General features: G+C 53.1%; 1 protein-coding gene across 1 annotated transcript in view; it reads right to left on the reverse strand.

Annotated features, from left to right (window-relative positions):
* LOC129829423 (filamin-A-like) overlaps positions 1-18,912 on the reverse strand; it is a 313,184-nt gene that overhangs the window by 95,393 nt on the left and 198,879 nt on the right. The window lies entirely within an intron of this gene.

Here is an 18,912-nt window from a genome sequence, read left to right on the forward strand (position 1 = left end):
CACACACACAGGGTTAACAGCTTCCTGGACCTGACCAGACGGACTGGTCACCTGACCCACCATGTCTGCTATGCTGATCTCTGTTAACACACACACAGGGTTAACAGCTTCCTGGACCTGACCAGACGGACTGGTCACCTGACCCACCATGTCTGCTATGCTGATCTCTGTTAACACACACACACAGGGTTAACAGCTTCCTGGACCTGACCAGACGGACTGGTCACCTGACCCACCATGTCTGCTATGCTGATCTCTGTTAACACACACACAGGGTTAACAGCTTCCTGGACCTGACCAGACGGACTGGTCACCTGACCCACCATGTCTGCTATGCTGATCTCTGTTAACACACACACAGGGTTAACAGCTTCCTGGACCTGACCAGACGGACTGGTCACCTGACCCACCATGTCTGCTATGCTGATCTCTGTTAACACACACACACAGGGTTAACAGCTTCCTGGACCTGACCAGACGGACTGGTCACCTGACCCACCATGTCTGCTATGCTGATCTCTGTTAACACACACACACAGGGTTAACAGCTTCCTGGACCTGACCAGACGGACTGGTCACCTGACCCACCATGTCTGCTATGCTGATCTCTGTTAACACACACACACAGGGTTAACAGCTTCCTGGACCTGACCAGACGGACTGGTCACCTGACCCACCATGTCTGCTATGCTGATCTCTGTTAACACACACACAGGGTTAACAGCTTCCTGGACCTGACCAGACGGACTGGTCACCTGACCCACCATGTCTGCTATGCTGATCTCTGTTAACACACACACAGGGTTAACAGCTTCCTGGACCTGACCAGACGGACTGGTCACCTGACCCACCATGTCTGCTATGCTGATCTCTGTTAACACACACACAGGGTTAACAGCTTCCTGGACCTGACCAGACGGACTGGTCACCTGACCCACCATGTCTGCTATGCTGATCTCTGTTAACACACACACAGGGTTAACAGCTTCCTGGACCTGACCAGACGGACTGGTCACCTGACCCACCATGTCTGCTATGCTGATCTCTGTTAACACACCACAGGGTTAACAGCTTCCTGGACCTGACCAGACGGACTGGTCACCTGGCCCACCATGTCTGCTATGCTGATCTCTGTTAACACACACACAGGGTTAACAGCTTCCTGGACCTGACCAGACGGACTGGTCACCTGACCCACCATGTCTGCTATGCTGATCTCTGTTAACACACACACACAGGGTTAACAGCTTCCTGGACCTGACCAGACGGACTGGTCACCTGACCCACCATGTCTGCTATGCTGATCTCTGTTAACACACACACACAGGGTTAACAGCTTCCTGGACCTGACCAGACGGACTGGTCACCTGACCCACCATGTCTGCTATGCTGATCTCTGTTAACACACACACAGGGTTAACAGCTTCCTGGACCTGACCAGACGGACTGGTCACCTGACCCACCATGTCTGCTATGCTGATCTCTGTTAACACACACACAGGGTTAACAGCTTCCTGGACCTGACCAGACGGACTGGTCACCTGACCCACCATGTCTGCTATGCTGATCTCTGTTAACACACCACAGGGTTAACAGCTTCCTGGACCTGACCAGACGGACTGGTCACCTGGCCCACCATGTCTGCTATGCTGATCTCTGTTAACACACACAGGGTTAACAGCTTCCTGGACCTGACCAGACGGACTGGTCACCTGACCCACCATGTCTGCTATGCTGATCTCTGTTAACACACACACACAGGGTTAACAGCTTCCTGGACCTGACCAGACGGACTGGTCACCTGACCCACCATGTCTGCTATGCTGATCTCTGTTAACACACACACACAGGGTTAACAGCTTCCTGGACCTGACCAGACGGACTGGTCACCTGACCCACCATGTCTGCTATGCTGATCTCTGTTAACACACACACAGGGTTAACAGCTTCCTGGACCTGACCAGACGGACTGGTCACCTGACCCACCATGTCTGCTATGCTGATCTCTGTTAACACACACACACAGGGTTAACAGCTTCCTGGACCTGACCAGACGGACTGGTCACCTGACCCACCATGTCTGCTATGCTGATCTCTGTTAACACACACACAGGGTTAACAGCTTCCTGGACCTGACCAGACGGACTGGTCACCTGACCCACCATGTCTGCTATGCTGATCTCTGTTAACACACACACAGGGTTAACAGCTTCCTGGACCTGACCAGACGGACTGGTCACCTGACCCACCATGTCCGCTATGCTGATCTCTGTTACACACACACAGGGTTAACAGCTTCCTGGACCTGACCAGACGGACTGGTCACCTGGGCCACCATGTCTGCTATGCTGATCTCTGTTAACACACACACAGGGTTAACAGCTTCCTGGACCTGACCAGACGGACTGGTCACCTGACCCACCATGTCTGCTATGCTGATCTCTGTTAACACACACACACAGGGTTAACAGCTTCCTGGACCTGACCAGACGGACTGGTCACCTGACCCACCATGTCTGCTATGCTGATCTCTGTTAACACACACACACAGGGTTAACAGCTTCCTGGACCTGACCAGACGGACTGGTCACCTGACCCACCATGTCTGCTATGCTGATCTCTGTTAACACACACACAGGGTTAACAGCTTCCTGGACCTGACCAGACGGACTGGTCACCTGACCCACCATGTCTGCTATGCTGATCTCTGTTAACACACACACAGGGTTAACAGCTTCCTGGACCTGACCAGACGGACTGGTCACCTGACCCACCATGTCTGCTATGCTGATCTCTGTTAACACACACAGGGTTAACAGCTTCCTGGACCTGACCAGACGGACTGGTCACCTGGGCCACCATGTCTGCTATGCTGATCTCTGTTAACACACACAGGGTTAACAGCTTCCTGGACCTGACCAGACGGACTGGTCACCTGACCCACCATGTCTGCTATGCTGATCTCTGTTAACACACACACACAGGGTTAACAGCTTCCTGGACCTGACCAGACGGACTGGTCACCTGACCCACCATGTCTGCTATGCTGATCTCTGTTAACACACACACACAGGGTTAACAGCTTCCTGGACCTGACCAGACGGACTGGTCACCTGACCCACCATGTCTGCTATGCTGATCTCTGTTAACACACACACAGGGTTAACAGCTTCCTGGACCTGACCAGACGGACTGGTCACCTGACCCACCATGTCTGCTATGCTGATCTCTGTTAACACACACACACAGGGTTAACAGCTTCCTGGACCTGACCAGACGGACTGGTCACCTGACCCACCATGTCTGCTATGCTGATCTCTGTTAACACACACACACAGGGTTAACAGCTTCCTGGACCTGACCAGACGGACTGGTCACCTGACCCACCATGTCTGCTATGCTGATCTCTGTTAACCACACACAGGGTTAACAGCTTCCTGGACCTGACCAGACGGACTGGTCACCTGACCCACCATGTCTGCTATGCTGATCTCTGTTAACACACACACACAGGGTTAACAGCTTCCTGGACCTGACCAGACGGACTGGTCACCTGACCCACCATGTCTGCTATGCTGATCTCTGTTAACACACACAGGGTTAACAGCTTCCTGGACCTGACCAGACGGACTGGTCACCTGGGCCACCATGTCTGCTATGCTGATCTCTGTTAACACACACAGGGTTAACAGCTTCCTGGACCTGACCAGACGGACTGGTCACCTGACCCACCATGTCTGCTATGCTGATCTCTGTTAACACACACACACAGGGTTAACAGCTTCCTGGACCTGACCAGACGGACTGGTCACCTGACCCACCATGTCTGCTATGCTGATCTCTGTTAACACACACACACAGGGTTAACAGCTTCCTGGACCTGACCAGACGGACTGGTCACCTGACCCACCATGTCTGCTATGCTGATCTCTGTTAACACACACACAGGGTTAACAGCTTCCTGGACCTGACCAGACGGACTGGTCACCTGACCCACCATGTCTGCTATGCTGATCTCTGTTAACACACACACACAGGGTTAACAGCTTCCTGGACCTGACCAGACGGACTGGTCACCTGACCCACCATGTCTGCTATGCTGATCTCTGTTAACACACACACAGGGTTAACAGCTTCCTGGACCTGACCAGACGGACTGGTCACCTGACCCACCATGTCTGCTATGCTGATCTCTGTTAACACACACACACAGGGTTAACAGCTTCCTGGACCTGACCAGACGGACTGGTCACCTGACCCACCATGTCTGCTATGCTGATCTCTGTTAACACACACACACAGGGTTAACAGCTTCCTGGACCTGACCAGACGGACTGGTCACCTGACCCACCATGTCTGCTATGCTGATCTCTGTTAACACACACACAGGGTTAACAGCTTCCTGGACCTGACCAGACGGACTGGTCACCTGACCCACCATGTCTGCTATGCTGATCTCTGTTAACACACACACAGGGTTAACAGCTTCCTGGACCTGACCAGACGGACTGGTCACCTGACCCACCATGTCTGCTATGCTGATCTCTGTTAAACACACACACAGGGTTAACAGCTTCCTGGACCTGACCAGACGGACTGGTCACCTGACCCACCATGTCTGCTATGCTGATCTCTGTTAACACACACACACAGGGTTAACAGCTTCCTGGACCTGACCAGACGGACTGGTCACCTGACCCACCATGTCTGCTATGCTGATCTCTGTTAACACACACAGGGTTAACAGCTTCCTGGACCTGACCAGACGGACTGGTCACCTGACCCACCATGTCTGCTATGCTGATCTCTGTTAACACACACACACAGGGTTAACAGCTTCCTGGACCTGACCAGACGGACTGGTCACCTGACCCACCATGTCTGCTATGCTGATCTCTGTTAACACACACACACAGGGTTAACAGCTTCCTGGACCTGACCAGACGGACTGGTCACCTGACCCACCATGTCTGCTATGCTGATCTCTGTTAACACACACACAGGGTTAACAGCTTCCTGGACCTGACCAGACGGACTGGTCACCTGACCCACCATGTCTGCTATGCTGATCTCTGTTAACACACACACAGGGTTAACAGCTTCCTGGACCTGACCAGACGGACTGGTCACCTGACCCACCATGTCTGCTATGCTGATCTCTGTTAACACACACACAGGGTTAACAGCTTCCTGGACCTGACCAGACGGACTGGTCACCTGACCCACCATGTCTGCTATGCTGATCTCTGTTAACACACACACACAGGGTTAACAGCTTCCTGGACCTGACCAGACGGACTGGTCACCTGGGCCACCATGTCTGCTATGCTGATCTCTGTTAACACACACACACAGGGTTAACAGCTTCCTGGACCTGACCAGACGGACTGGTCACCTGACCCACCATGTCTGCTATGCTGATCTCTGTTAACACACACACACAGGGTTAACAGCTTCCTGGACCTGACCAGACGGACTGGTCACCTGACCCACCATGTCTGCTATGCTGATCTCTGTTAACACACACACAGGGTTAACAGCTTCCTGGACCTGACCAGACGGACTGGTCACCTGACCCACCATGTCTGCTATGCTGATCTCTGTTAACACACACACAGGGTTAACAGCTTCCTGGACCTGACCAGACGGACTGGTCACCTGGGCCACCATGTCTGCTATGCTGATCTCTGTTAACACACACAGGGTTAACAGCTTCCTGGACCTGACCAGACGGACTGGTCACCTGGGCCACCATGTCTGCTATGCTGATCTCTGTTAACACACACACACAGGGTTAACAGCTTCCTGGACCTGACCAGACGGACTGGTCACCTGACCCACCATGTCTGCTATGCTGATCTCTGTTAACACACACACACACAGGGTTAACAGCTTCCTGGACCTGACCAGACGGACTGGTCACCTGACCCACCATGTCTGCTATGCTGATCTCTGTTAACACACACAGGGTTAACAGCTTCCTGGACCTGACCAGACGGACTGGTCACCTGACCCACCATGTCTGCTATGCTGATCTCTGTTAACACACACACACAGGGTTAACAGCTTCCTGGACCTGACCAGACGGACTGGTCACCTGACCCACCATGTCTGCTATGCTGATCTCTGTTAACACACACAGGGTTAACAGCTTCCTGGACCTGACCAGACGGACTGGTCACCTGACCCACCATGTCTGCTATGCTGATCTCTGTTAACACACACACACAGGGTTAACAGCTTCCTGGACCTGACCAGACGGACTGGTCACCTGACCCACCATGTCTGCTATGCTGATCTCTGTTAACACACACACACAGGGTTAACAGCTTCCTGGACCTGACCAGACGGACTGGTCACCTGACCCACCATGTCTGCTATGCTGATCTCTGTTAACACACACAGGGTTAACAGCTTCCTGGACCTGACCAGACGGACTGGTCACCTGACCCACCATGTCTGCTATGCTGATCTCTGTTAACACACACAGGGTTAACAGCTTCCTGGACCTGACCAGACGGACTGGTCACCTGACCCACCATGTCTGCTATGCTGATCTCTGTTAACACACACACACAGGGTTAACAGCTTCCTGGACCTGACCAGACGGACTGGTCACCTGACCCACCATGTCTGCTATGCTGATCTCTGTTAACACACACAGGGTTAACAGCTTCCTGGACCTGACCAGACGGACTGGTCACCTGACCCACCATGTCTGCTATGCTGATCTCTGTTAACACACACACACAGGGTTAACAGCTTCCTGGACCTGACCAGACGGACTGGTCACCTGACCCACCATGTCTGCTATGCTGATCTCTGTTAACACACACAGGGTTAACAGCTTCCTGGACCTGACCAGACGGACTGGTCACCTGACCCACCATGTCTGCTATGCTGATCTCTGTTAACACACACACAGGGTTAACAGCTTCCTGGACCTGACCAGACGGACTGGTCACCTGACCCACCATGTCTGCTATGCTGATCTCTGTTAACACACACAGGGTTAACAGCTTCCTGGACCTGACCAGACGGACTGGTCACCTGGGCCACCATGTCTGCTATGCTGATCTCTGTTAACACACACACACAGGGTTAACAGCTTCCTGGACCTGACCAGACGGACTGGTCACCTGACCCACCATGTCTGCTATGCTGATCTCTGTTAACACACACACACACAGGGTTAACAGCTTCCTGGACCTGACCAGACGGACTGGTCACCTGACCCACCATGTCTGCTATGCTGATCTCTGTTAACACACACACAGGGTTAACAGCTTCCTGGACCTGACCAGACGGACTGGTCACCTGACCCACCATGTCTGCTATGCTGATCTCTGTTAACACACACAGGGTTAACAGCTTCCTGGACCTGACCAGACGGACTGGTCACCTGACCCACCATGTCTGCTATGCTGATCTCTGTTAACACACACACACAGGGTTAACAGCTTCCTGGACCTGACCAGACGGACTGGTCACCTGACCCACCATGTCTGCTATGCTGATCTCTGTTAACACACACAGGGTTAACAGCTTCCTGGACCTGACCAGACGGACTGGTCACCTGGGCCACCATGTCTGCTATGCTGATCTCTGTTAATACACACACAGGGTTAACAGCTTCCTGGACCTGACCAGACGGACTGGTCACCTGACCCACCATGTCTGCTATGCTGATCTCTGTTAACACACACACACAGGGTTAACAGCTTCCTGGACCTGACCAGACGGACTGGTCACCTGACCCACCATGTCTGCTATGCTGATCTCTGTTAACACACACACACAGGGTTAACAGCTTCCTGGACCTGACCAGACGGACTGGTCACCTGACCCACCATGTCTGCTATGCTGATCTCTGTTAACACACACACACACAGGGTTAGCAGCTTCCTGGACCTGACCAGACGGACTGGTCACCTGACCCACCATGTCCGCTATGCTGATCTCTGTTAACACACACACAGGGTTAACAGCTTCCTGGACCTGACCAGACGGACTGGTCACCTGGGCCACCATGTCCGCTATGCTGATCTCTGTTAACACACACACAGGGTTAACAGCTTCCTGGACCTGACCAGACGGACTGGTCACCTGACCCACCATGTCTGCTATGCTGATCTCTGTTAACACACACACAGGGTTAACAGCTTCCTGGACCTGACCAGACGGACTGGTCACCTGACCCACCATGTCTGCTATGCTGATCTCTGTTAACACACACACAGGGTTAACAGCTTCCTGGACCTGACCAGACGGACTGGTCACCTGACCCACCATGTCTGCTATGCTGATCTCTGTTAACACACACACAGGGTTAACAGCTTCCTGGACCTGACCAGACGGACTGGTCACCTGACCCACCATGTCTGCTATGCTGATCTCTGTTAACACACACACACACAGGGTTAACAGCTTCCTGGACCTGACCAGACGGACTGGTCACCTGACCCACCATGTCTGCTATGCTGATCTCTGTTAACACACAGGGTTAACAGCTTCCTGGACCTGACCAGACGGACTGGTCACCTGACCCACCATGTCTGCTATGCTGATCTCTGTTAACACACACACAGGGTTAACAGCTTCCTGGACCTGACCAGACGGACTGGTCACCTGGGCCACCATGTCTGCTATGCTGATCTCTGTTAACACACACACACAGGGTTAACAGCTTCCTGGACCTGACCAGACGGACTGGTCACCTGACCCACCATGTCTGCTATGCTGATCTCTGTTAACACACACAGGGTTAACAGCTTCCTGGACCTGACCAGACGGACTGGTCACCTGACCCACCATGTCTGCTATGCTGATCTCTGTTAATACACACAGGGTTAACAGCTTCCTGGACCTGACCAGACGGACTGGTCACCTGGGCCACCATGTCTGCTATGCTGATCTCTGTTAACACACACACACAGGGTTAACAGCTTCCTGGACCTGACCAGACGGACTGGTCACCTGACCCACCATGTCTGCTATGCTGATCTCTGTTAACACACACACACACAGGGTTAACAGCTTCCTGGACCTGACCAGACGGACTGGTCACCTGGGCCACCATGTCCGCTATGCTGATCTCTGTTAACACACACACAGGGTTAACAGCTTCCTGGACCTGACCAGACGGACTGGTCACCTGACCCACCATGTCCGCTATGCTGATCTCTGTTAACACACACACAGGGTTAACAGCTTCCTGGACCTGACCAGACGGACTGGTCACCTGGGCCACCATGTCCGCTATGCTGATCTCTGTTAACACACACACAGGGTTAACAGCTTCCTGGACCTGACCAGACGGACTGGTCACCTGACCCACCATGTCTGCTATGCTGATCTCTGTTAACACACACACAGGGTTAACAGCTTCCTGGACCTGACCAGACGGACTGGTCACCTGACCCACCATGTCTGCTATGCTGATCTCTGTTAACACACACACAGGGTTAACAGCTTCCTGGACCTGACCAGACGGACTGGTCACCTGACCCACCATGTCTGCTATGCTGATCTCTGTTAACACACACACAGGGTTAACAGCTTCCTGGACCTGACCAGACGGACTGGTCACCTGGGCCACCATGTCTGCTATGCTGATCTCTGTTAACACACACAGGGTTAACAGCTTCCTGGACCTGACCAGACGGACTGGTCACCTGACCCACCATGTCTGCTATGCTGATCTCTGTTAACACACACACACAGGGTTAACAGCTTCCTGGACCTGACCAGACGGACTGGTCACCTGACCCACCATGTCTGCTATAATGATCTCTGTTAACACACACACAGGGTTAACAGCTTCCTGGACCTGACCAGACGGACTGGTCACCTGGGCCACCATGTCTGCTATGCTGATCTCTGTTAACACACACACAGGGTTAACAGCTTCCTGGACCTGACCAGACGGACTGGTCACCTGACCCACCATGTCTGCTATGCTGATCTCTGTTAACACACACACAGGGTTAACAGCTTCCTGGACCTGACCAGACGGACTGGTCACCTGACCCACCATGTCTGTTTGCTGATCTCTGTTAACACACACACACAGGGTTAACAGCTTCCTGGACCAGACCAGACGGACTGGTCACCTGACCCACCATGTCTGCTATGCTGATCTCTGTTAACACACACAGGGTTAACAGCTTCCTGGACCTGACCAGACGGACTGGTCACCTGACCCACAATGTCTGCTATGCTGATCTCTGTTAACACACACACAGGGTTAACAGCTTCCTGGACCTGACCAGACGGACTGGTCACCTGGGCCACCATGTCTGCTATGCTGATCTCTGTTAACACACACACACAGGGTTAACAGCTTCCTGGACCTGACCAGACGGACTGGTCACCTGGGCCACCATGTCTGCTATGCTGATCTCTGTTAATACACACACACAGGGTTAACAGCTTCCTGGACCTGACCAGACGGACTGGTCACCTGACCCACCATGTCCGCTATGCTGATCTCTGTTAACACACACACAGGGTTAACAGCTTCCTGGACCTGACCAGACGGACTGGTCACCTGACCCACCATGTCTGCTATGCTGATCTCTGTTAACACACACACAGGGTTAACAGCTTCCTGGACCTGACCAGACGGACTGGTCACCTGACCCACCATGTCCGCTATGCTGATCTCTGTTAACACACACACAGGGTTAACAGCTTCCTGGACCTGACCAGACGGACTGGTCACCTGGGCCACCATGTCTGCTATGCTGATCTCTGTTAACACACACACACACAGGGTTAACAGCTTCCTGGACCTGACCAGACGGACTGGTCACCTGACCCACCATGTCTGCTATGCTGATCTCTGTTAACACACACACACAGGGTTAACAGCTTCCTGGACCTGACCAGACGGACTGGTCACCTGGGCCACCATGTCTGCTATGCTGATCTCTGTTAACACACACACACACAGGGTTAACAGCTTCCTGGACCTGACCAGACGGACTGGTCACCTGACCCACCATGTCTGCTATGCTGATCTCTGTTAACACACACACACAGGGTTAACAGCTTCCTGGACCTGACCAGACGGACTGGTCACCTGACCCACCATGTCTGCTATGCTGATCTCTGTTAACACACACACAGGGTTAACAGCTTCCTGGACCTGACCAGACGGACTGGTCACCTGACCCACCATGTCTGCTATGCTGATCTCTGTTAACACACACACACACAGGGTTAACAGCTTCCTGGACCTGACCAGACGGACTGGTCACCTGGGCCACCATGTCTGCTATGCTGATCTCTGTTAATACACACACAGGGTTAACAGCTTCCTGGACCTGACCAGACGGACTGGTCACCTGACCCACCATGTCTGCTATGCTGATCTCTGTTAACACACACACAGGGTTAACAGCTTCCTGGACCTGACCAGACGGACTGGTCACCTGACCCACCATGTCTGCTATGCTGATCTCTGTTAACACACACAGGGTTAACAGCTTCCTGGACCTGACCAGACGGACTGGTCACCTGACCCACCATGTCTGCTATGCTGATCTCTGTTAACACACACAGGGTTAACAGCTTCCTGGACCTGACCAGACGGACTGGTCACCTGACCCACCATGTCTGCTATGCTGATCTCTGTTAACACACACAGGGTTAACAGCTTCCTGGACCTGACGAGACGGACTGGTCACCTGACCCACCATGTCTGCTATGCTGATCTCTGTTAACACACACAGGGTTAACAGCTTCCTGGACCTGACCAGACGGACTGGTCACCTGACCCACCATGTCTGCTATGCTGATCTCTGTTAACACACACACAGGGTTAACAGCTTCCTGGACCTGACCAGACGGACTGGTCACCTGGGCCACCATGTCTGCTATGCTGATCTCTGTTAACACACACACAGGGTTAACAGCTTCCTGGACCTGACCAGACGGACTGGTCACCTGGGCCACCATGTCTGCTATGCTGATCTCTGTTAACACACACAGGGTTAACAGCTTCCTGGACCTGACCAGACGGACTGGTCACCTGACCCACCATGTCTGCTATGCTGATCTCTGTTAACACACACACAGGGTTAACAGCTTCCTGGACCTGACCAGACGGACTGGTCACCTGACCCACCATGTCTGCTATGCTGATCTCTGTTAACACACACACAGGGTTAACAGCTTCCTGGACCTGACCAGACGGACTGGTCACCTGACCCACCATGTCTGCTATGCTGATCTCTGTTAACACACACACACAGGGTTAACAGCTTCCTGGACCTGACCAGACGGACTGGTCACCTGACCCACCATGTCTGCTATGCTGATCTCTGTTAACACACACACAGGGTTAACAGCTTCCTGGACCTGACCAGACGGACTGGTCACCTGACCCACCATGTCTGCTATGCTGATCTCTGTTAACACACACACAGGGTTAACAGCTTCCTGGACCTGACCAGACGGACTGGTCACCTGACCCACCATGTCCGCTATGCTGATCTCTGTTAACACACACACAGGGTTAACAGCTTCCTGGACCTGACCAGACGGACTGGTCACCTGGGCCACCATGTCTGCTATGCTGATCTCTGTTACACACACACACACAGGGTTAACAGCTTCCTGGACCTGACCAGACGGACTGGTCACCTGACCCACCATGTCTGCTATGCTGATCTCTGTTAACACACACACACAGGGTTAACAGCTTCCTGGACCTGACCAGACGGACTGGTCACCTGGGCCACCATGTCTGCTATGCTGATCTCTGTTAACACACACACACACAGGGTTAACAGCTTCCTGGACCTGACCAGACGGACTGGTCACCTGACCCACCATGTCTGCTATGCTGATCTCTGTTAACACACACACACAGGGTTAACAGCTTCCTGGACCTGACCAGACGGACTGGTCACCTGACCCACCATGTCTGCTATGCTGATCTCTGTTAACACACACACAGGGTTAACAGCTTCCTGGACCTGACCAGACGGACTGGTCACCTGACCCACCATGTCTGCTATGCTGATCTCTGTTAACACACACACACACAGGGTTAACAGCTTCCTGGACCTGACCAGACGGACTGGTCACCTGGGCCACCATGTCTGCTATGCTGATCTCTGTTAATACACACACAGGGTTAACAGCTTCCTGGACCTGACCAGACGGACTGGTCACCTGACCCACCATGTCTGCTATGCTGATCTCTGTTAACACACACACAGGGTTAACAGCTTCCTGGACCTGACCAGACGGACTGGTCACCTGACCCACCATGTCTGCTATGCTGATCTCTGTTAACACACACAGGGTTAACAGCTTCCTGGACCTGACCAGACGGACTGGTCACCTGACCCACCATGTCTGCTATGCTGATCTCTGTTAACACACACAGGGTTAACAGCTTCCTGGACCTGACCAGACGGACTGGTCACCTGACCCACCATGTCTGCTATGCTGATCTCTGTTAACACACACAGGGTTAACAGCTTCCTGGACCTGACGAGACGGACTGGTCACCTGACCCACCATGTCTGCTATGCTGATCTCTGTTAACACACACAGGGTTAACAGCTTCCTGGACCTGACCAGACGGACTGGTCACCTGACCCACCATGTCTGCTATGCTGATCTCTGTTAACACACACACAGGGTTAACAGCTTCCTGGACCTGACCAGACGGACTGGTCACCTGGGCCACCATGTCTGCTATGCTGATCTCTGTTAACACACACACAGGGTTAACAGCTTCCTGGACCTGACCAGACGGACTGGTCACCTGGGCCACCATGTCTGCTATGCTGATCTCTGTTAACACACACAGGGTTAACAGCTTCCTGGACCTGACCAGACGGACTGGTCACCTGACCCACCATGTCTGCTATGCTGATCTCTGTTAACACACACACAGGGTTAACAGCTTCCTGGACCTGACCAGACGGACTGGTCACCTGACCCACCATGTCTGCTATGCTGATCTCTGTTAACACACACACAGGGTTAACAGCTTCCTGGACCTGACCAGACGGACTGGTCACCTGACCCACCATGTCTGCTATGCTGATCTCTGTTAACACACACACACAGGGTTAACAGCTTCCTGGACCTGACCAGACGGACTGGTCACCTGACCCACCATGTCTGCTATGCTGATCTCTGTTAACACACACACAGGGTTAACAGCTTCCTGGACCTGACCAGACGGACTGGTCACCTGACCCACCATGTCTGCTATGCTGATCTCTGTTAACACACACACACAGGGTTAACAGCTTCCTGGACCTGACCAGACGGACTGGTCACCTGACCCACCATGTCTGCTATGCTGATCTCTGTTAACACACACACACAGGGTTAACAGCTTCCTGGACCAGACCAGACGGACTGGTCACCTGACCCACCATGTCTGCTATGCTGATCTCTGTTAACACACACAGGGTTAACAGCTTCCTGGACCTGACCAGACGGACTGGTCACCTGACCCACCATGTCTGCTATGCTGATCTCTGTTAACACACACACAGGGTTAACAGCTTCCTGGACCTGACCAGACGGACTGGTCACCTGGGCCTCCATGTCTGCTATGCTGATCTCTGTTAACACACACAGGGTTAACAGCTTCCTGGACCTGACCAGACGGACTGGTCACCTGACCCACCATGTCTGCTATGCTGATCTCTGTTAATACACACACACAGGGTTAACAGCTTCCTGGACCTGACCAGACGGACTGGTCACCTGGGCCACCATGTCTGCTATGCTGATCTCTGTTAACACACACACACAGGGTTAACAGCTTCCTGGACCTGACCAGACGGACTGGTCACCTGGGCCACCATGTCTGCTATGCTGATCTCTGTTAATACACACACACAGGGTTAACAGCTTCCTGGACCTGACCAGACGGACTGGTCACCTGACCCACCATGTCCGCTATGCTGATCTCTGTTAACACACACACAGGGTTAACAGCTTCCTGGACCTGACCAGACGGACTGGTCACCTGACCCACCATGTCTGCTATGCTGATCTCTGTTAACACACACACAGGGTTAACAGCTTCCTGGACCTGACCAGACGGACTGGTCACCTGACCCACCATGTCCGCTATGCTGATCTCTGTTAACACACACACAGGGTTAACAGCTTCCTGGACCTGACCAGACGGACTGGTCACCTGGGCCACCATGTCTGCTATGCTGATCTCTGTTACACACACACACACAGGGTTAACAGCTTCCTGGACCTGACCAGACGGACTGGTCACCTGACCCACCATGTCTGCTATGCTGATCTCTGTTACACACACACACACAGGGTTAACAGCTTCCTGGACCTGACCAGACGGACTGGTCACCTGACCCACCATGTCTGCTATGCTGATCTCTGTTAACACACACACAGGGTTAACAGCTTCCTGGACCTGACCAGACGGACTGGTCACCTGACCCACCATGTCTGCTATGCTGATCTCTGTTAACACACACACACAGGGTTAACAGCTTCCTGGACCTGACCAGACGGACTGGTCACCTGGGCCACCATGTCTGCTATGCTGATCTCTGTTAATACACACACAGGGTTAACAGCTTCCTGGACCTGACCAGACGGACTGGTCACCTGACCCACCATGTCTGCTATGCTGATCTCTGTTAACACACACACAGGGTTAACAGCTTCCTGGACCTGACCAGACGGACTGGTCACCTGACCCACCATGTCTGCTATGCTGATCTCTGTTAACACACACACAGGGTTAACAGCTTCCTGGACCTGACCAGACGGACTGGTCACCTGACCCACCATGTCTGCTATGCTGATCTCTGTTAACACACACAGGGTTAACAGCTTCCTGGACCTGACCAGACGGACTGGTCACCTGACCCACCATGTCTGCTATGCTGATCTCTGTTAACACACACACAGGGTTAACAGCTTCCTGGACCTGACCAGACGGACTGGTCACCTGGGCCACCATGTCTGCTATGCTGATCTCTGTTAACACACACACAGGGTTAACAGCTTCCTGGACCTGACCAGACGGACTGGTCACCTGACCCACCATGTCTGCTATGCTGATCTCTGTTAACACACACAGGGTTAACAGCTTCCTGGACCTGACCAGACGGACTGGTCACCTGACCCACCATGTCTGCTATGCTGATCTCTGTTAACACACATACAGGGTTAACAGCTTCCTGGACCTGACCAGACGGACTGGTCACCTGACCCACCATGTCTGCTATGCTGATCTCTGTTAACACACACACACAGGGTTAACAGCTTCCTGGACCTGACCAGACGGACTGGTCACCTGACCCACCATGTCTGCTATGCTGATCTCTGTTAACACACACACAGGGTTAACAGCTTCCTGGACCTGACCAGACGGACTGGTCACCTGACCCACCATGTCTGCTATGCTGATCTCTGTTAACACACACACAGGGTTAACAGCTTCCTGGACCTGACCAGACGGACTGGTCACCTGACCCACCATGTCTGCTATGCTGATCTCTGTTAACACACACACAGGGTTAACAGCTTCCTGGACCTGACCAGACGGACTGGTCACCTGACCCACCATGTCCGCTATGCTGATCTCTGTTAACACACACACACAGGGTTAACAGCTTCCTGGACCTGACCAGACGGACTGGTCACCTGACCCACCATGTCTGCTATGCTGATCTCTGTTAACACACACAGGGTTAACAGCTTCCTGGACCTGACCAGACGGACTGGTCACCTGACCCACCATGTCTGCTATGCTGATCTCTGTTAACACACACACACACAGGGTTAACAGCTTCCTGGACCTGACCAGACGGACTGGTCACCTGACCCACCATGTCTGCTATGCTGATCTCTGTTAACACACACACAGGGTTAACAGCTTCCTGGACCTGACCAGACGGACTGGTCACCTGACCCACCATGTCTGCTATGCTGATCTCTGTTAACACACACACAGGGTTAACAGCTTCCTGGACCTGACCAGACGGACTGGTCACCTGACCCACCATGTCTGCTATGCTGATCTCTGTTAACACACACACAGGGTTAACAGCTTCCTGGACCTGACCAGACGGACTGGTCACCTGGGCCACCATGTCTGCTATGCTGATCTCTGTTAACACACACACACAGGGTTAACAGCTTCCTGGACCTGACCAGACGGACTGGTCACCTGACCCACCATGTCCGCTATGCTGATCTCTGTTAATACACACAGGGTTAACAGCTTCCTGGACCTGACCAGACGGACTGGTCACCTGACCCACCATGTCCGCTATGCTGATCTCTGTTAATACACACAGGGTTAACAGCTTCCTGGACCTGACCAGACGGACTGGTCACCTGACCCACCATGTCTGCTATGCTGATCTCTGTTAACACACACACAGGGTTAACAGCTTCCTGGACCTGACCAGACGGACTGGTCACCTGACCCACCATGTCTGCTATGCTGATCTCTGTTAACACACACAGGGTTAACAGCTTCCTGGACCTGACCAGACGGACTGGTCACCTGACCCACCATGTCCGCTATGCTGATCTCTGTTAACACTCACACACAGGGTTAACAGCTTCCTGGACCTGACCAGACGGACTGGTCACCTGACCCACCATGTCTGCTATGCTGATCTCTGTTAACACACACACACAGGGTTAACAGCTTCCTGGACCTGACCAGACGGACTGGTCACCTGACCCACCATGTCTGCTATGCTGATCTCTGTTAATACACACAGGGTTAACAGCTTCCTGGACCTGACCAGACGGACTGGTCACCTGGGCCACCATGTCTGCTATGCTGATCTCTGTTAACACACACACAGGGTTAACAGCTTCCTGGACCTGACCAGACGGACTGGTCACCTGACCCACCATGTCCGCTATGCTGATCTCTGTTAACACACACAGGGTTAACAGCTTCCTGGACCTGACCAGACGGACTGGTCACCTGACCCACCATGTCCGCTATGCTGATCTCTGTTAACACACACACACAGGGTTAACAGCTTCCTGGACCTGACCAGACGGACTGGTCACCTGACCCACCATGTCTGCTATGCTGATCTCTGTTAACACACACAGGGTTAACAGCTTCCTGGACCTGACCAGACGGACTGGTCACCTGACCCACCATGTCCGCTATGCTGATCTCTGTTAACACACACACACAGGGTTAACAGCTTCCTGGACCTGACCAGACGGACTGGTCACCTGACCCACCATGTCTGCTATGCTGATCTCTGTTAACACACACACAGGGTTAACAGCTTCCTGGACCTGACCAGACGGACTGGTCACCTGACCCACCATGTCTGCTATGCTGATCTCTGTTAACACACACAGGGTTAACAGCTTCCTGGACCTGACCAGACGGACTGGTCACCTGACCCACCATGTCCGCTATGCTGATCTCTGTTAACACACACACACAGGGTTAACAGCTTCCTGGACCTGACCAGACGGACTGGTCACCTGGGCCACCATGTCTGCTATGCTGATCTCTGTTAACACACACACAGGGTTAACAGCTTCCTGGACCTGACCAGACGGACTGGTCACCTGACCCACCATGTCTGCTATGCTGATCTCTGTTAACACACACACACAGGGTTAACAGCTTCCTGGACCTGACCAGACGGACTGGTCACCTGACCCACCATGTCTGCTATGCTGATCTCTGTTAACACACACACACAGGGTTAACAGCTTCCTGGACCTGACCAGACGGACTGGTCACCTGACCCACCATGTCTGCTATGCTGATCTCTGTTAACACACACACAGGGTTAACAGCTTCCTGGACCTGACCAGACGGACTGGTCACCTGACCCACCATGTCTGCTATGCTGATCTCTGTTAACACACACACAGGGTTAACAGCTTCCTGGA

Source organism: Salvelinus fontinalis, chromosome 31, assembly GCF_029448725.1.
Source record: "Salvelinus fontinalis isolate EN_2023a chromosome 31, ASM2944872v1, whole genome shotgun sequence".
NCBI lineage: Eukaryota > Metazoa > Chordata > Actinopteri > Salmoniformes > Salmonidae > Salvelinus > Salvelinus fontinalis.